This window comes from Camelus ferus, chromosome 35 (genome assembly GCF_009834535.1).
Source record: "Camelus ferus isolate YT-003-E chromosome 35, BCGSAC_Cfer_1.0, whole genome shotgun sequence".
Lineage (NCBI taxonomy): Eukaryota > Metazoa > Chordata > Mammalia > Artiodactyla > Camelidae > Camelus > Camelus ferus.
The window spans coordinates 11,356,168-11,377,279 of NC_045730.1; the positions used below are offsets into that span (position 1 = coordinate 11,356,168).

The following is a 21,112-nucleotide window of genomic DNA, read 5'->3' on the forward strand; positions in this document are numbered from 1 at the left end:
CAGTGTCTTTGGCTAAAGTGATTTTTTAAATGACAAAGTGACATCTGTAGTAACTTTCCTTACATATATACAGTTTTTCTTTTCATGTGTAAAGATGTCAGAATTATGAGAGGTTTCTTAAGTTTTCACATGAACAGGGTAGGATAATCAGTAATTTCAAAGGATAAGTCTTAATGAAATGTAATTTAAAAGTGGAATAACTCAGGAAATTGTTCTCACTATTTCTAATTATAATCCTACTGAAAACTATAGATGTACCCATTGGCTAATGAACAGGGAAGTTCAAGTGTGGTATTAACTAGCACAATGTCTATAGATTTTATAGTATATAAAATCTCTCAGCACAGATTTTAATGTTTTAAACAGTAACCAAAGCAGCACCCTTTTATCCTAACTTTTAACTAGTCTCTTGAGATCATGGGAATCCATTAATTTTAAGATGTGTTATCATTCAGTTGACAAGTGCCTCTGTGTACATAATGTCGGTATGTTTATTGCAGAATAAACAAAGGCTATTTTGGATTTTTCACTTTTCAGTTGATGTCATGGTTATATAGACACAAGTTGTCTTTGAGTTTGTTGCTTAACCATTTTTGGAAGGGTGGTTTTCAAGGAAAGACAATTTGTCAAAGGTTTCAATATTGCCTTAATTATGAATCTCTGATTTTTAGGTAAGATAAGGCTTGCTTCATGGTTTCACTAAGTATGCAACTTGGGAAGAAAGAAATTCTTTTACTTGAATTATGCAGCAAGTGTGGTTTCTCCCCTTTTCTCCACTTGATTTAGATGTGTATGAATTTGGGGGATACTTAACATTTACACAAGGAGTGAACAGACTTGATTAGATAACGAATTCCTAAAAAGCATTCTGTAAGCCCATTACTGCTTTGAAGAAACAGGTTCCTCTGTGTTGTTGTGTTTCATTTTCAAATTAGGATCCTGAGTCCTTGATTGAGATTCTCAAAGAGAGTGATATGTTTACATAAAATTAAATGGCTCCCAAGATTATGTTACATGGCAACATATTATTTTGGTTGTCTTGCCTGAAAGGTTTGTTTATGTCTTTCCCATCCTCTTTCTATGGCTTAGTTTTTTTTGAAGAAATGCAATATTCATCACTCCCTTATGTTCCATGTTTGTTCTCTACTTTCATACCAGTTTTCTGTGTTAGCAGTAGCAATCTTGGGTCACTGAGGACTTGAGCGGTGGAAGAGGTGGAAATGTGGTTGACTTTTATTTCCTTTTAGCAAACATTTATTCAACAGTTCATTCCTCCAGTTACCCATATAGAAGCTAAGAGGCTCAAAGCTGTATGAAGGAAACAGTCCATGCTGTGAGCTAAAGTTTAGAGTTTACTGCATTCACCATAAAATGTGATGGGGAGGATAAACTATAAGTAAATCCAATTGTGTTTTCAGATAAATTAATATGGAAATCATATGATTAACTTGAAAATTTTACTCCAGTGGTACATAGATAAAAACTATGATACAAATAACTATTAGTGTGATTTTTTTTATTACTGTTTCATTAAAAAACTAAAATGGCACAGTACTTAATGATTTTGGTGAAAACCTAAAACCTAATTCCTTGATCCTTTTGTTCATTTTCCACTCACATTTTTTCTCTAAAATTGACTCGTGCTAGTATGTTTAATTGGACTGAGTAGTAAACCATTAGTGATAAGCAGCACCAGGACATGTACATGTGATTCTTCAGTTGCAGTCTTCTAAACCTGGGGTCCGTATGCTTTATACAGCCACATTTTCATTAGACACAAAGCCTTTTCTCAGAAGCCACATTTTATAGAGGAGAGGAAATGCCTCAGCGTCCCTCGAACATCGAAATTGGTTAGCTTCATCTTGGGTAAATATAGACTCACATCGCAATGTTTTCATATTCTTCGTACTGAGAAAAAAAAAGGATCTTTAGATAATCTCACTACTTTATTAAAATTTATTTTACGTGTTTTTCTTTTTTCCCAAAGAGATGAGAAAGTTTAAAATTTTTCCATGGTAATCAGTGTGCTTGAATGATGGGAAAGCATTGACAATGAAAATAGATTTTAGACCTTTGGACATTAAGATAATTTAATATATAGGTAAATGCACTGGAAGAATTCAAGAGTGTATACTTCAAATGTGTAACATGTTCAAATTTAAGTTATTTGTCACATGAAATCATAAATCCAGGCTTTTTTTTCCCGACATCTCTAGAGTGTCTGTAACTAAACTCAGAGGCACTGAGAAACTAGGTGGCATTTAATTCAGTTTCATTCCTCAAATGTGCTAAGTGCAATGGGCATGGACTATATTATGTTCCTTGTTGAGTCCCTGGGTTCCAACCCAGTACCTAGCAGAGTAAATGCTCAGTAAATATTTGTTGAGGGGAAATACGAGCTTTGGAAAATACTTAGCTGGTGGATGTGAAATTAAGTAAACATGGTATGACTCCACAATTATTGGGAATTATCACTGACAAAGTAATTCTGAGCATTTTAAACTGAGGTAGTGTTATAAAAGGAGTATTAAAAGTGTTGAATTCTATAATGGAAAAAAATAGATTTTGAAACCAAAAATTAGAATTTGTTGATTTTATCTTTGTGTCATCTTCCAAACGTCTTGAGAACTGAGCTGAGGTTATTTAAAAGTAGAACTTCACTAATTTGAAGTGATTTTGAAGGTGTTGCCATGACTGAAGGGACTTGCTCTGACTTGCTCTAAGGGTTACACCTATCCCAAGTCCAGTCTACAGCAATTCCTAGTTTTGCTGTGTTTTCGTTCAGTGGCGTTGTTGGGGAGGAGATGCTGGACCGATTTCAAGCATGCTTTATTTAGGACTGTTGTGTTCAATAGTCTTGACTGCATGCTTATGCCATTGGTATGGGGCCTGGGCGAGTAGCATGAATCAGATCAGAACAGATCTGTTGAGGGGAAATTCAGTGTATTTCCTCCTGCTGTAAGTTAGGTCAGTGACAATTATTCTATGAGCAAAGGTCAAAGAGTTCACTGCCATCATTTCTCATAGTAAAACCTTACCTAGCTTGGTCTCTCAGAAGTGAATTTTCTAAGTAATTGAATAGTCCATTTATTTGTAAAATATAAAATAACTGCTTTTGATAAAATCCCTTAAGAAGCGATCTGTGGTATACTTATTTGCCTTTGTAAAATAACTGAGTATAGTTTAATCTTCCCTTGATGACTGAGGGGTCTCACGTTGGCTTGGGTATGGGTCCGTGAAGCCTTGGGTAGATTGCTGAGGCGTGACAGGTGCTTTATACTCTCAAGGATCTCAGAGTTCTGGGATTTGTAGCTTCATGTTTTATATTTTCCTGTCTCCTCCCTCATATTCTTGCTGGTTTCTCTCATCACTGTCACTTTCCAGCGCTAATTCTCCACCATGACTTCCCGTGTTGAATTAGAGACACCATCCAACATGCTTGTCAGAATAAGAGAATAGGAAATGGGTTTCCATTTTGGGACTAGGATGCTCTGCTATGAGAAATGAGCTTAAGCTTTAGTTTTTGGTCAACCAGAGAGCCTTTTTTGCCTTTATCTGTGTCTTCTTTTTTGCATTCTTTGGTGGTATCATGGAAGTGCTGAGTGTGTCTGGTTAAGGAACATGGGTGTGCTTTGGCATATTAAAACAAAACAAAACAACATGGGGTTATCCTAATCTGTAAAATTGGAGTTGACTTGGCATTACCTGGGTAATATTTTGCTTCCTCTCTGCCATGTGTAATCCTTTGTAGCATGAACCTGCCACTGTCTTTTTTTGCTTAATGCTTTTTTATCAATAGTATTTATGTTTCCTAAGGGTGTTTTTTTTAACATACCAAAGTTTTAACTTTTTAAATAGGTAAATCTTTTGAATTTTCATGATTCTTTTCTTTCTTCCAGTTTTATTGTGATATAATTGGCATACAGTATGGTGTGAGTTTAAGGCGTACAACATAAAACTTACACACATCATGAAATGATTACCACAGTAAGTTTAGTGAATATCCATCATCTCATAGATACAAAATTAAAGAAATAGAAAAAATAATTTTCACTTGCGATGAGTGACTTTCTCTTAACAATTTTCATATATAACATACAGCAGTGCTAATTCTATTTATCATGTTGTACATTACATCCCCACTGCTTATTTATCTTATAACTGGAAGTTTGTACCCTCTGACTGCCTTCATCCAATCCCTCCTCCCCCATCCCTGACCTCTGGTAACCACATACCTGATCTCTTTTTCTATACGTATGTTTGATTTTAAAACACAGTAGGCCTACAACATTATGTTAGTTCCTGGTGCGCAACATAGTCATTTAATATTTCTATACATTTCAAAATGATCACCATAATAAGTCTAGTTACTATGCTCTGCATTTTTGCATTTAGATTTCCAGTCCACCAAGATGTGGCAATTATGAAGCAGTTCAAATATCAGCTATACATTGAAGACTCCAAATCATGGTGTACATACACAGGTCTAGTATAGATATGCCTGCTCTTTTTTGAATTTCCCCTCTCTGATCCTTCTTTAATAAATGTGTTATGTCTGCAATGTGTAAATAACTTGATCTTCCTCTTCTTGGCCTTCCCTTTCCCTGAAAGGAAATTTTTTTCTATCATATTGATTAGAATGGTTGAACAGATTCAGTAGGCCCCCTGCATTTATATGCTGACAGATAGAACTTAGACAATGACAATTTGAAAAAAATTCCAGTTGTATATGTGCATTTTATATTTTAAAGTAGAGCCCTCAACTGTTCTTCCCACCCCCTGCCCTGCTTCCTCTCGGCCTTTCATACTTTGAACTGGAATGATTTTAGCAAGTGTTGATGCCAAGTAGGTGGGCAATGTGTACACAGGCAATCTCAATGATGTACGCTTGAAGTAATGATTGCATCTAAACAAATGTTCCACTTAGAAGTTCTCTGAATAATTTTAGCAATGGACCATGTGGTTGTATTTCTTAGCTTATCAAGGTATAACAGAGGGGAGTACAACATAGGTAATTGTGGAGGGCATTTATTCCGGTGTGTCACGTAACACCTGTGCAGCCAATTTGTAAAATAAACTCAAGGTTTTCCATTCTAATGACCAACAGGAAACATTCACTTTTTGTTTCTCGCAGTGAAACTTGAGCTATCCTGGTGATGTAATAGGAATGAAAGAAGTAGAAGAACACAGGAAATTCCTACTTAGGTGTCATTTTCACTGCCTTTGCCATCTTGCTGAAAAGTGCAGACTGGGGGAGCAAACAATTACGCTTTTGACTTTAAACAATGCTCATGTCTCAGTAAATAGTAGATATTCCAGGTATGTAGAGAAGTCTTCAGTAATTCCAGTTTATACAGAATTCCAGGACAAAGGAGAGATTTAAGACGTATGTTGAATTTTTTAATAGAAAGTAGTTCTCTGACAGATTTTCATTATCTTTTCATTTTATCGATTGACTGTTGGCAGACGTCACTACTACTCAGAATTGTGGCAGTTTGCAAAGAGATGGCTATACTGATTTAGAAGACATCTTGACCCTACAGGAATAGATAGTGCAGTTTTAAGAGTAAAGCTAAGCTGTTGTAATAAAAAGAAGTTAAGAAGAAAATTGTAATATTGAGGTATCTGGGAATAAAGTGAATAATATTTACATAACTTGTTTCACATTACAAAGATACAAAAGAATTAATGTGGCCATAATTTAGGGTTCCTGATTGGCTCCTCAACAATGCATTTGCCACAGGTATACATGATGAAAAGTCTTCTATATCTTGAGAAGGCTGCTCTATTTCTATTTCTGTTCATAATTGTTCTTTAGTATATGAGAAATGTCTTGAAAATCTAGCCTTCAGCACAAACCTTGGGTTTTTTCAGAAAGAAGAGTATATAAAACTTTTTCCTTTTTAGGTTTTTTCAGATCTTGCTTCTCTAGGGTGTTGCTAATTTTGCTTTCCCCTCTTTTTAATAATTTTTAAATTATTTTTCTTTTACATTGTCCTGCTGGATTTTCTTTTAGAATAGTTTTATGTGCTCTACTCTGCTTAAAATTAGGTGATCTTTCCTAATTTTTACTAATTTACTAAGTCTTTAAAAGAAAATAAGGAAACCTCAGCTTCTTAAAAAGAAAAAACAAACATACCATTAGTGGGTACTTAGTGGGCTAGAGGCTCCACATAAAGATCATATGAATAATTTTAAGGATGAGACTTCCCCTCTGAAGTTAAGGTTAATAAGAATCTTTGTATACTTGGGTCAGAACAGCCAAATGCGAAGATAACCTACCCCAAGAGATGGTCACTAAAGTTCTTTTTAAGCAGGAGGGGCTTCTCTCAGTTAAGTCAGGGCAGCTGTACTACAAGCATACCCTTAGCAGGAGAAAATCAAAAGTGCATGATGTGAAGAAAGCCATGACTGACTCAAGTATCTATATCTGTAGTATTTGTCTATATGTCTGTCTGTCTATCCTGTTGCAAGAATGTATTGTCACAGGAGAAGTGTGGTGGTCTGTTTGATGCCTAGAGAAAAGAGAGCCAAGAACACAGGCAACAATACATGGGCCAGTGTGTCTGCTTTTGTTGAGGTGAGAAGATGCCCTGAGCAAGCCTTGCTAATATGCTGAATTGGTAAGAAAAGTAAAGGGAAATACATGTTGGAAATACAAAGTAAATATTCATTCAACAAATATTGACTGCCTGGAGAAGAGTGGGTGCTGTGCTGAGTACTATGCAGACTCACAGGCTATGTGGTAGTAGATCCCTAATAACTGGTGGCTGTAATAATCATATCTTGCACAAGTTATTTTGCTCATAAGAAAGATCTTTGATCTAAATATAAGACCAGATACTATAAAACTCCTAGAGGAAAACATAGGCAGAACACTCTGACATAAATGGAAGCAGTATTTTTTTCAACCCAGCTCCTAGAATAATGGAGATAAAAGCAGAAATAAACAAATGAAACCTAAGTAAACTTAAAAGCATTTGCACAGCAAAGGAAACCATAAACAAAAAGACAACCTACAGAATGGGAGAAAATATTTGCAAATGACGTGACCCACGAGGGACTAATTTCCAAAATATACAAACAGCTTATACAGCTTAATACCAAAAAACCAAACAACTCAATCAAAAAGTGGGTAGAAGATCTAGACATTTCTCCAAAGAAGACATCCAGGTGGCCAACAGGTCTAGGACAAGAAAATAGAACATTGTATTGCTCGGAGTCTAAATTTACTTGGTATGATTTTATGGCTTTTTGATCCTCAAATTTTATCCCTCTCTGTCTTTTTTTATTGAGGTATAATTTACCAACAATAAAATGCATAGATTTTAAAAGTTAAAAAAAAAAAAAAAAAGTCTTTGGAGCCAAGTTGGCTGTGGCTCAAATTGAGGTGGTTTACATCATCTCAAAAAGAGAGACATGGACAAATGAAAAAGAAACAGCAAGTGAAAAGGAAAGAAGTAGGAAACAATGCAGTGAGTGGAAGAAAAGCTAAAATAAGAAAAAAGTAAATCTATAATTGATATCTTCAGAGAGATAAGAAAAGATCAAGATCCTGGAGAAGGGATTGCTATTTTTAAAAAGAACTCTTGTGAATTAAAAATAGCACTGCTCAAGTTAAATATTCAGTAGAAGTTTGGAAGATAAAGTGGAGGAAATCTCTCAAAGTGGAACAAGAAGACATAGAATGGAAAACAGGGACAAAATAAGAAAATGAGACTAATCTTGGAAGCCCAATATTTGATTAATAGGTTTTCAAGAGATAGAACAAGGACAGTGGTTGATAAGAAAGATGCAGAAGGCAAATTGCTTAACAAGTGTGAGTATCTTTGGTAAGGATTGACACTGTGTTGAATAGGTTTGGGATAGACCAGCGAGAGGAACACAGAAAACTAAGCAATGGAAGGGAAGACAATTACTACTTTTAGGGAGAACAAAAGTTGTACAAAACAAGGAAATATAACCAAAACCCATTAAGTGTGTATACTCAACTGTGAAAGATAAACACATTATCATAAAATGGCATTGGCAGTAGAGTGGTGAGCATAGCTGCCTTCCATAATCATAAAACGTACACCCTGAAAACTAATTTAGCAAAAATGAAATATATTGAGAAGGGAGAGGAAGTGTGTGTATGTGTGGGAGGGGAGAAGAGAGTTAAATTCTTCCATAATAGAAAATTAATCTATAATATCTAAAAATCAAGAAGTATTTTAATATTTCTATTAAATATAACTATACCATGTGTATGTATATTAATACAGATTACATTTATATTAATTAAAAATTCACATGACTATAATCATATAAGCACATTATTTTAAAATATGGAGGCAAATGCCAGAATGAAGTTTAAAGGATTGACACTAGTTACCTCTGGGGAAGGGGAAGGTTGTGGCAGGGGACTCTTTGTTTTTCATTTTAAACTGTGTTGAACTATTTGATTAAAATATATATGTGTGTATGTAATAATGACAATTACTTTAATAAATTACATATTCTTGCAAGTTCTATGTCCAAGATTTTAGCTCAGTGCTGTTCCTTTTTTTTTTTTAATTGAAGTATAGTTGATTTACAATATTGTGTTAGTTTCAGGTATATAGCAAAGTGATTCAGTTATATATTTTGGGGGGGGGGTTATTTTCCATTATAGGTTACTACAAGATACCAAATATAGTTCCCTGTGTTATACAGTAAATCCTTACTGCTTGTCTATCTTTTGTATAATGGTGTGTATCTGTTAATCTCATACTCCTAATTTATCTCTCCCCAACTCCTTTTCCCCTTTGGTAATCATTAATTTGTTTTCTATGTCTACAAGTCTGTTTCTGTTGTGCATTGGTTCATTTGTATTATTTTTTAGATTCCACATGAAAGTGATATCATATAATATCTGTCTTTTTTCTTTCTGACTTACTTAGTATGATATTTTCTGGATCCATCCATGTTACTGCAAATGGCATTATTTCATTTTTTATGGCTGAGTAATATTCCATTGCATATATATGTGTGTGTATATACCATGTCTTCTTAAACCAGTCTGCTGCTGGTGGGCATTTGGGTTTTTTCCATGTCTTGTCTATTGCAGATAGTGCTTCAGCACTCTTCTTGATGCTACGGTACAATAATGAAGTCTATAATTCTTGTACTAGTGTGTAATACCTTAAGTGGCATAAATGAGAGATGGGTGTGTGATGGAGGCGGGGAGGAGTGAATATAGTTATGTTCAGTCTATATTTAAGTGAAGCTAGTTTTATGTCTTTTCTACATAGATTGGAAAACAAGCTCAGGGCATAAGAGTAGCTGAAAGTTACAGGAGAAATGGAAAAGAAAGGAGACTAGAGTCTCCAGCTGGTTGTTAATTCCATGGTATAGTAAGTAAGTTCTTGCAGTGGTATAAACTGGTTAATCACTGAGTCATCCATCATGGTTGGAAAATTCATACCTCCTCAACACAGACCTTGCTTTCAGATAAGCAGAGGGTTGCAGTGCACCACTGGGATTTAAACTAAGATATTGTCTCCCCTTAAGGAATTAACAGTCTAGTGGAACATAAAATAATAGAGAAGATTCAAACTCAAATGTATTAAATTTTTTTGTTGTTAAATAAGCTCACCCTTGAAGTTCAGAAAAGTGGAAAATTAGAAGGTTTGAGTTGTCAAAAGAGCTTCACAAAGGAGGCAGGACTCAGTGGACTTTGAAGGGAGGAAGGATTAGAATTGCAAAGGAGAGAGGAGGCGGCATCTCTGGGACCACACCTGTGAACACACAGAGGTGGTAGTGAACTTGGTGTATTTAGATCAGTGTTAAAAAAAAAAATTAAAAAGGCTGATAGTGTCGAGTTCTGTGGAGCGAGCACTGGAGCAAGTATTAAAGAGGTATGAGGGAGCTACATTATAGAAGATATCAAAAGTCAGGAAGAAGAGTTTGGATTTGGTGTATTAAAGATGGTAGTCTCCAGAACAAGGGAGTGGCCGTCGCCTTCTCCTTTTCTACAGAGCTGTTGTTAAACATTTACCAGTTTACCACTGAGCAGTGGTAAATAATCTTTTCTAAGGAACATGAATTTTGCAGCTTGAGATTATAATAAAAATGAAAATAAAGCATTAAGATGCTTATAACATTCATGTCCATTTCAGTGCTCTGGAATGCTGTAAATCTCAGGGATGCATTTCTTTGGTTGGGATGCTTGCAATTAAATCAATTCTAATTAATGCAAGATGTACCTTAATACTTAAGAATGACCCAAATTTCATAATGTGTCTCTGGTTTGGTAATAAGTAAGGACTAGTAATGAGTAAATATAGACACTTTCTAGCCAAGTCTCTGGGCTATCCAGAATCTAGAAATGGGGGAAATGTATAGCTGTATAAATACAGATTTTTGTCAAATGAAATACACCTATAAATTTTTTTTGTAGAAAGCATGAGAAAAATTTAACTAGGTTGGTAGTAGTGAAAAAAGTAATATACAGCAACAGTGACTAAGTCCCTTTTACACTGTGGGTTTTTTTTTTTTTTTTTTTTGATTTGAAATAATTCTTAGTAAGAAATTCTTTCCAGCAATTTGTGTTAAAGCCATTTTGAGCTGTAAGCTTATTTTGAAAAATAAATTAATGTTAATTTAAAATAGAGAATGAGTTAAAGATGTTGGCTTGAATAAAAAAAAAAAAACAATTTGAGCCAGCATACAGTTCTGTTAGGTACCAATAGTTTATTCCTGTTTGTCTTTTCAAATTCACTAAATTAAATTTGGGAGGGAAGGATTCTTTTAATTCACTTTGTATACTTGATTAAGTTTTCTTTAAGTTTCACCATGTTAACATTTAAACATAACGCAGGAATGGATTTTGGAGGAAGAGAAATTGCAGCATGATGAAAGTTAACTGACACAGTTTTCTCCTTTATGCCCAAGTTGTGTTGTGATGCTGTGGAGTAAAGAAAAATATATTAGAGCAATTTATCCTTATGAGAAGTATTATATTTGAGCCGTCTATTCCTCAACTTAAAGAACTATTCAATTTATGCCCAAGTTTCTTGTGGCCTAGACAATATATTCTATCTTTTAATTTCCTCCCTTGATGTTTTTTAAGAGTTACTATTAGACTTTAGGGTGTTTTGTTGTTGTTGTTGTTGTTGTTGTTGTTGTTGTTGTTAAACCAAGACCTTTCCTTATGCTAGTGATTATTTTTTTTTAATTCTTTTTAAATAATGGTAAGGTTTATTTTCAAATGAGTTAGATTTTTCAACTTGAAAATAATCCATTTCCAAAGATATCACTGAACCAAGTCTGACATCTGAAATTTCCTTTTAATTTGTTCTTGGCATTGTTGGCTCTTAGGCATTCCCTGGGTTTATTAGACCATGTGAAGCTCTTATGACTCTCAGTTGATATAATAAAACCCGTTCATATAAATTTGTGTTATTGTTCTGCGTGTTTGCTGATTTGGCCCACTTGAGTCATTCTGATCTAGATTTAACAGATTATATTTTGAAAGTAAGAAACTAAATGATCCTGTGTAGTTATGTCAGAATATTTAAGCATCTGGATTTACTTTCAGTCTAGATTAAAGATCTCTGGGAAATGGGACTCAACACTTTTTGCATTTGCCTTTGAGAGGTAATGTAGCTGACTTACACATGCAAGTGGAGTTTCAGGCTGAATGGGATCTAGTGAGATTTCAGCTACTCTAGTAAACAAAATAGAAATGAAGGACAGACATTGTGGATCATACCTCTTACTAGATCATGAAAATGTATCACTGATCTGTTTAGGTAAGAGCTCAGTTTGCACCTTTAAGCATGACTTGAAGAGTCTACTTCAAGAATCCAGATAGCTCTTTGACCTGGCTAACCCAGAGTAAATACATATTTGTTAAATAAATGATAGGTAAGAAAATCATAATCTAGAAAAATAATCTATGATTTCAAACTAACCTTATATTTTTACTTGAAATCTTTTACCTTTCTAAATGTAAAATTCAAGTAACAATCTGGGTTATTTTATTCTTGGATTTACCCGAGTAAAATTGAGGGCTTTATCTGCAGTCTATTTTTGCATCGTGATAATTTATCCATTAGAAGCAATTTTGACATCTTAAAGATAAAGCAGCATCTTCTGCTGAGAAGTCCCAGAATAGAATCAGCACATTAATAAGCCTGCCCATCGTCCACCCAAAATCAATCAACTGAGTCATATTTGTCAGTTATTCACAGATTATGCCTGTATTTATATTTCTTTTCTGAGTCTTTTAATTTGACTAACTGCTGGCTACTGACTTCATTAGGTTTTGCTGGTAGACCAAAAAGGCAGGGAGCTTACCAAAATGACAAACAATGACAAATACTTAAATTCCCAAAGCAGATTCTTTAAAAAAAAAAAAAAAACCTTTTGTATGAATTTTAAAGAAATTCTAATTGATTTTATGACTAATTAACAATCAAATCTATCACCAAAACAGCTACTACTGCTTGCTTGATTTTAACTAATAGATATCAGTCAACTGATGATTCTTAGTACAAACATGATTACTCTATGGGGTATATTATTTGGCTAATATATTGTGGATATTATTGCAGGATTTTACATTTAATTGTCAGTCAAGTAAAAAGGAAAAATAAGAGTTTTTCACAAAATGCCATGGGGGTAAGGTGGGAGTAGAGTGAATTTTCTTTGCTTTGAACACAGCAGAGAGAAAGATTAACAGACATGTTTACCTGCATCAGTTGCCAACTAGTTGCCATCCAGATGAATACATGACAATATATTTGTTGTGCTCCAGCACTCTGGTTTTTGTGAAGCTCATTTATATCTGAAAATTTAAGGAAAATTTTATTCATTCATTTATTCAACAGATCTTTATGTAGTGAGGAATTAGATGAGGTTGGAGATAGGGGCTGGGGCCAGGCCATGTAGGGTCTATTTTAAGCCATGGTGTTTGGACTTTTTTGCAAGCAAATTGGGCAATAGTTGAAGGATTTTAAACAGGAGAGTAAACAAAAGTTTGATTTGCTGTCTAAAAATACCTGTGCTGAGTAGAATAAATGGTAGTTAAGGCAAGAATGAAGGGGCTGTTACAATAGTAAAGGCAAGAAAGGCTGGCAGCATGAAACTGATAGTGGAGTGAACAGTATTTGAACTCCACCCAATACCTGAACAGTTTTTTCTTAGATGAGAGATGATCTTTACTCTCTTTTTATTTTTCACCTGAAGTTTTGGACGAGAGCTACACATCACTGCCATCTCATCCACTCGATAGTAAGACCTAGAACAGAAATATACTACTGGGTATGCAAAACAGATAACAGACAACAGGACATATAGACTCATTAAATATTAACTTTTAAAAGTTCCAAGTGAGTAATTTTTGATGGACAGAGCAAGGAAACGCTTTCTCTGTGTTAAATAACCTAAGATAATAGTTGGTGAGAACACAGTTCCTGTATCACTGTAGTTAATTGCCTACTGAGTGGAGACGCATCATGCAAGGAGGTCCTATAAGGTATGAAACTGCCAGGAACAAATGTTGAGGTTGCTTTAGCTTTGGCCCTATACTCCAGGGACATCACCAAATGATTTATAATTCTGGTATAAGAATTCTGAAAAGTCTTGGTGGAGCATTTTGATTTGGACATTTCAGACAATGACGTAGTGAGGTCGGTGTGGCTGAGGAGAGATGTCATCACTTCTTTTTCTGGCATTCCGACTGAGTGTGTAGCACTCCGTGTTTAAGTCAGCATGCTTTTCATCTGTTTGAGGAGATGATACACATGTGGAACAATGAACAAAATAGCTTGAACACTGAGTATCACAGTATGATAAAAAAAAAAAAAAAAGCATAGACTTCCAAGGCAGGCATAATAGTTTGAAATCCTGCTTCTTCCTCCTACCAAATGCATGATTTTAGGTAAATTATTAACCTCATCAAATCTCTTAGTTTTACCTTAGGGAAAAAAATGGAAATATGGATACCTTTTTTTTTCTTTTCCAGTTAGGATTAAATAAAAAGCCTGAATAGAAATTGAGAAAAGAAAACTTGAACGATAATAGGTACTTAAAGTATGTTTTAAGTTTCAAGGAGGGATTTTGAATTTCAGAGCAAGGAAGGTGTCCTCACACTGAAGGAGCTAGGATAACAGTTGATAAGAAAACAGCGTTACCAATGGTAGGGAGGGTATAGCTCAAGCGGTAAAGTGCATGCCTAGCATGCACAAGGTCCTGGGTTCATTCCCAATACCTCCTCCAAAACTAAATAAACCTAATTACCTCCCTCCCCCCAAAAAAAGGAATTAAAAAGAAAACAGCATCCCCATATATTCCGAGTGTCTCCAGGTTGGAGATGAACCATGCAAAGTTTGGAAGTGTTAGATTTTGCATTATTGAATAATCGGAGACGAGGAATGCAGAAAATGTGCAAATTGTAAAGTACAGGCAAATATAAAAGAATTAGAAAGGGAAAGATGAGTATGGGCTTTCAGTAAACTGGAATCTATTTGTCTAGGAAGGCTGAATACAACATGGCTAAGCCTGTGGTAGAAGGGGTGTGACAGGAAACTGGAAATATCTATTACCTTTCTCTTCTGCACAGCAATTCTCTTCCCCAGCCAGGATCCGGGCCAGGAGAGCCAGCCAAACCAGATGATCTTTCTGCTTCCCTCTTCCTGGTTCAATTTCTGCAGGACTCTGACTCCCAGCCAGAGTAACTCAAAAGGTCTCTGCTTTCAGCAGCAAGTTCTACTGCCAACTTCTGTCTCCACATCTGCAAAATCAAGGTAGACTTTTCCACTGCCAAAGGCACTGCACAAAAAGCAGAATGACTTTGATTTCTTAGAAGCAATGATATGTAAGGAACGTCTGTGTTATGCAAAGAAGTTTAAGGTGTGCTTTATAAAATAAAGAGAACTGTGAATCGGTGCTTAACCTCAAGCCATTAGAGAGCTCAGAATCTAATCTAAGAAACTATGACTATGTGAAATGAGATTGCCCTGAGATTCAAATGGTAAAATCCACCCTTAATGGACTGGTGAAGAGGGGCACTTACTCTGTGAATTGAAGCTGAGACGTGCTGCCTGGAGTTGCTATTAGGAGTAAATTAGAAAATACACACAAAGTACCTAGAACTGAACCCTGTGTGCAGTGTGTGCTCAAAAAAATGGGAGCTGCTACTGAGTTCCAGTGGTGTTAACTAATTTGCCTAGTGAGAAAAATCTCCTGGAGGGATTTGTTGAATTTAAAGATTGCCAAGACCCTCCCAGAAAATTCTGTTTCAATTGGCCTGAACAGGGTGTGGGAAGTGGAATCCCTACAGTTCACAAATGTGTCAGAATTCTTTAGATTTCTCAACTTTAGAAAACACCATCTTAGTCAAAAGGTACACACTTCCAGGTATAAAATAAAGTCCTGGGGCTGTCTTGTACGCCATGGTGACTGTAGTTAATAACACTCTATTGTATATTTCAGAGTTGCTAAGAGAGGAGATCTTAAAAGTTCTCATTAGAAGAAAAAAATTTTTGCAACTATGTGTGGTGATGGATTGTTAACTAGACCTTGATGGGGTTCAGAGTGCGCCTCCCCAAAATATGCCACTTTGGCACATGGGTTATTTTGAGATGAAGACAACCAAGGCCCCAGAGACTTAGGAAGAGCTTTTACTCTTGCCCGTAATTACCTAAAAGAATTCAGATCGGGGCCCCAGCTCAGAGAGAGAGCTAATACCAGAGATTAACGTTTATTGGAATGACCTATGTGTATGGCAGGACAAACACCTAATTATCAGATACCTGCTCTAACTGTCCTGTGAATTACCCTCCTCCCCTTTGAGGCTCCAGGACCCTATCTCATTCCTTAGCTCAGGACAGCATAGAAGCCTTGACAGCCTGACTTGCCCTTGGGTATCATACGCTTTGGACTCCCATATGTGCATAATTTAATTTGTCTTTTTCCTGCTAACATGTTTTATGTCAACTTAATTATTAGATCAGCCAAAGAACTTAGAAGGGTAGAGGAAATTTTTTCCTCCCCTATAACTTACGTGTGGTGATCATAAATACCAAATCATTGTGTTGTACACCTGAAACTAATGTTACATGTCATTTATACCTTGACTTTAAAAACAAACAAACAAACAAAAACTACTTTAAAGCAATTGTCCTCAAGGTTTAGGTGCTTCAGGCTCACCTGAGTACCCCACCCTTAGAGTCCTGGATAGGAGGGAAGATTCTGCATATTTATGAGTCTGGGGTAATTCTTATGCTAGTAGTGATGCAAAGTGCCTTTACCCCACTGAAAATAAATGTCCCCTTAAAGAGATTCATTGATGTCTTGTAGACTATTCCCAAACTTTGGCTCTTGGTCCATATGTCAGAATTATGGGGTGGGAAGTGGAGGGAAGGGAGAAAGGTGGTGTCTTAAAATTCAGATTTCCAGGCTTATCCTGCTGAGATTTTTAATCAGTAGATCTGGGGTGGGGCCTGAGCATCTGTATATTCTAAGTTTCTCAGGCAAGTCTGATGTGCACCCTGATTTGGGACCCATTAGACTCCACCCCAGAGCAAAGCAACTTGATTGATATAAATGTGCCTTGGGAAAGAATGTGTTGACAAGAAACTTGAATTACTTCAGATCCTTCCTTCTCTCTGACTCCTTGGATTTCTATTTGTGTTTAGTTTAAAAGAGTGGAAAAGAGTGTAAATTGCAAAGTGTACAGGCAGACCTCATTTTATTGTGCTTCGAAGATACTGCATACTTTACAAATTGAAGGTTCGTGGCAATGCTGCACAGAGCAAGTCTATCGGCGTCTTTTTTTCCAACAGCATTTGTTTCCCTTATGTCTCTGTGTCACATTTTGGTGATTCTCAAAATACTTCAAACTTCCTTATTATGATTATGTTTGTTATGGTGATCTGTGATCAGTAATCTTTGATGTTACTATTATAGTTGTTTTGGGGAGCCATGGACAGCACCCATATAAGGCGGCAAGCTTAATTGATAAATTTTGTGTGTGTTCTGACTGCTCCACAGACTGGCCATTTCCCCACCTCCCTCCCTCTCCTCAGGCCTCCCTTATTCCCTGAGACACAGCAATATTGAAATTAGGCCAGTTAGTTACCCTACAGTGGCCCCTAAGTGTTCAAATGAAAGGAAGACTCACATGTCTCTCTCACTTTAAATCAGAAGCTTCAAATGATTAAGCTTAGTGAGGAAGGCATGTTAAAAACTGAGACAGGCCAAAAGCAAGACCTCTTGCATCAAACAATTAGCCAGGTTGTGGCTGCAAAAGAGAAGTTCTTGAAGGAAATTGAAAGTGCTACCCCAGTGAACACACGAGTGATAAGGAAGTACAGCAGCCTTAATTGCTGACATGGAGAAAATTTGAGTCGAGCCTTAAGATGTGACTGAATTACTGCAATCTCACGATAAAACCTTAACAGAGGAGGCATTGCTTCTTATGGATCTGCAAAGAAAGTGCTTTCTTGAGGCAGAAACTACTCTTGGTGAAGATGCTGTGAAGATGATAGAAATGAAAACCAAGAATGAGAGACTATGACATAAACTGAGCTGATAAAGCAGCAGCAAGGTTTGAGAGCACTGACTCCAATGTTGGAAGAAGTTCTACTGTAGGTAAAGTGCTATTAAACAGCATCGCATGCTACAGAGAAATTCTCCGTGAAAGAAAAAGTCAGTCGACGTGGCAAACTTCATTGTCTTATTTTAAGAAATCTGCACAGCCACTCCAGCCTTCTGATCAAGCAGCGGCCATTGACACTGAGATAAGATTCTCTACCAGCCAAAAGATGATGACTTGCAGAAGGGTCTGATGATGGTTAACATTTTTTAACAATAAAATATTTTAAAATTAAGATTTATACTTTTAAAGGACATAAAACTATTGCATACTTAATATGCAAAAGTGTAAACATAACTTTTATATGCATTGGGAAACTAAAACATTTATGTGGCCTGATTTATTGTGGTGATCAGAAACTGTAACCCATAATATCTCCAAGATACACCTATAATATTTTTATTTGGTAAGTGCACGTTTTAGCTCATATGTGAGATATTTTATTAAATTTGAATAATATCTTTAAAATGGACATTTTGTGTCTTATTTCAATCATAAGTTGTTTTAAAAATAAAGAGCAAATCAAGAAAATAATGATTATTAGTGATTATTGCATGAGTATTACTTTTTGGCATATGGAAGAAGGGGATGTTAAAAATGATCCACACTTTGGTCTGTGTTCAGTCTGGAAAGCTTCCCAGAATTCCCAAAAAAGTCCTCAATATGTAAATTGTCATTATTTTGGAAAGAAAAAAATCTGTATTTTTGTTAGTTTACTATATTGTGAAATTTCACTCTAGAAAAACCCGATGGGCTTCTGTTGCTTTGTTTTCTTTCTTTGTTTCTTCTTTCTTGTATTTTTAAATTGATTTTTCTTCCTTTTCTTGAAAAAAAGTGTCTTATTTCCAAATCTGGCCCATATTTACAACCTAGTTCATAGCCAAGCCTTAAATTGTACAGAATTTCCATTGCAATTAAACTAATGTTACATAGCCTTCAAAAACATATATTCTCAGGGGGAGGGTATAGCTCAAGTGGTACAGTGTATGCTTAGCATGCATGAGGTCCTGGGTTCAATCCCCAGTAGCTCCTCTAAAAATAAATAAATAAATAAACCTAATTACCTCCCTCCCCATGCCCCCCCCATATATATATATATATATGTATGTATGTATGTATGTATGTATATTACTCCATTGCGCTGTCAACTGCATCACACATGGTGAATGTATGGTTCTGCATAGCCAAATAAAAATGGTAAATGCATTTAAACCTCTAAAAAAAATGATCCACGTAGTTCAATATGCTAGATGTATTATATATGTCACTTGTTCCTCAAAATATCACTGTTGATTTTACCTAAAATAGAACAAGTTAATCAGGATAGAGAGAAAATAGACTTTTATAGTATAAAAATTAATAAACAGAAACTTCAATTAAAAGACTCAGGAGGCCAGGAGGGTGGAGCCCATGAGGGGGAGCCCCATAGGAAGAAGAAAGACTTCCCCTTCTTGCCTGGTAAGAGCTCAGCCAATGAGAGACTACAGCTCAGTCAATGAAAAGCCACTATACTTGGAACTCTCAGTTCCTCCAGTGGACTCTTTGGTTACTATAGACTTCCTTTACCCCTCTTTTAAAGAGTTTCCTCCTTGCTCTGTGAGTACTTGCCCTTGGCTCAACATGGTTCCAGATGCCATTTGCAATTCTTTGCTGATCTCAAATAAACCCATTTTTTTTACTGGATAAATAACTGGCAGTCTGTTTTAAGGCAACAATAACCAGCTTTTTGTCTTCCTCCTCTCCCATAATAATTCAAGAAAAACCAAAGAACCAATTAAGAACTCCAAGTGTGCTTTGATTTGTGACCTACGCATATGCTTCACAGCCCAGAGGAGTTTGTTTCTTGAGTGTTTGGCATTTCAAAAATTTGTGTATGTCTGTACAATGGAGAAGTTGCATTTTAAATATGTTAAACATGTTGAAGAGTATTTTAAGTGAGTTGATTATCTATCATCTTGTGGCAAAAAGTTTTCTAATGATTAAAAAAAGTTCTGTTGTTGTTGTTGAGGGGAGGAGGTAATTAAACTTATTTATTGATTTAAATGGAGGTACTGAGGACTGAACCCAGGACCTCGTGCATGCTAAGCATACACTTGGCCACTTGAGCTATACCCTCCCCCAACAATGATTCTTAAATAATACCATTTAGGAAGTAGTGTTAAGATATTGTCACCAAGTTTAATTTAAATAGTAAACCGTTTTGCATATTCTAATGGCAGCACTTAGTGAAAGTACGTTTGGGAATATAATTTCTTCAATGAGCTATTTGTGAATTCATGGATGTGGATGACCAAGAGTATTGTCTCAGATGGGTCGAGCTCTCCCTCCTCAGGGCTGCTTGACCTCCTGGACACACAGTCATGCATCCACTTGTGATAAATCACCAGCATTATTTAAATTGTTTTCTCTTCCTCCTCATGTCTCTTCCCACTCTTCCTTCTTCCTCTTCACCCCTCTGCCTTTTTGTCCTCCTCCTCCCATTTTTATTCCATACCATAGGCTTATAATTACATTCCCTTGATATATTCTCGTACATTAATTTGTTTATGATGCAACTTCATGGTATTTGGCAAGTCATGGTACTTTGGATTCTTATTTTCATTTCACTCTCATTAAATCAATTCAAGAAACACAGAATGTAGGATTTAGCTAAATGCATGTAACAGCATTGGAGGTTGGTTTTGTGCGTGCTTTTGCAAAGTAATTTGATCTTAAAAGATAATTGCTTTAGGACCTTGCCAAAATCAGGAGTAAAGAACTTCTCTTATAAAGCATACTTTTGCTTCTCTAGGGTTATCAAGGAGCAGAACTTTGAGGGCACCAAAATTTCATGATTAGTCAAAGGGTTTTTCTACCATCCTCTTTGTTTTCTACCCAAAATCATGTTAAGCCATATCTAGATATTACGCTCATTGACTTTCGGGCATCTACAAATGAGATATTTCTTCATAAAATCTTGAAGCAGTCCTGGACTTTTATTTACTTGGCAAAAGTGAATACAAAGGAATTTGCCTGCAGCACACAGCTGGGCTCTGTGACAGCAGTGAGTTTCTCCTCGAAAGGGTGGCCCTACCACCTCATCTGAAATGGAAAGTGTCAGTGAGAAGACATTCAGCCATCACTCTCTTCCCAGTGGAGACATGTTCACTGGGTGGGTTTTTCTCTAATAATTACCCTAACTGGCAAGTGTGCACACATTTTGAAATGAGAGAAAATTCTTACAGACCTTTTGTAAACATAATATATTCTTCCCTCATTGCAATGTTTGTCTTCTGGGGAAGAATTTGCAGAGCCTTGTGGTAAGTTGCTTAATAGTAGTCATGGTCTGTTAATTTCTTTTTTTTTTCTCTCCCATAGAGAGGGAAAAAAATAACTGCTAAATATCAGGGTTCCAAGGCTCATTCAGGAGCATTTGGACCAAAGGTCTCCAGAACAGCACTGTTTTACTCTAAAATCTAAAAATTGGTATACCACAGCAAGCTTGTGACT

At 36.0% G+C, this 21,112-nt stretch overlaps 1 long non-coding RNA gene across 1 annotated transcript; it reads right to left on the minus strand.

Moving 5' to 3' along the window:
- Positions 1-10,850: 10,850 nt before the first annotated feature.
- Positions 10,851-14,704, minus strand: LOC116661612. Its single transcript, XR_004317563.1, has 4 exons — positions 14,571-14,704; positions 13,152-13,264; positions 12,717-12,811; positions 10,851-10,927 (listed from the first exon to the last, which is right to left on the minus strand). It is a non-coding gene; the product is annotated as an uncharacterized LOC116661612 (long non-coding RNA).
- Positions 14,705-21,112: the final 6,408 nt, after the last annotated feature.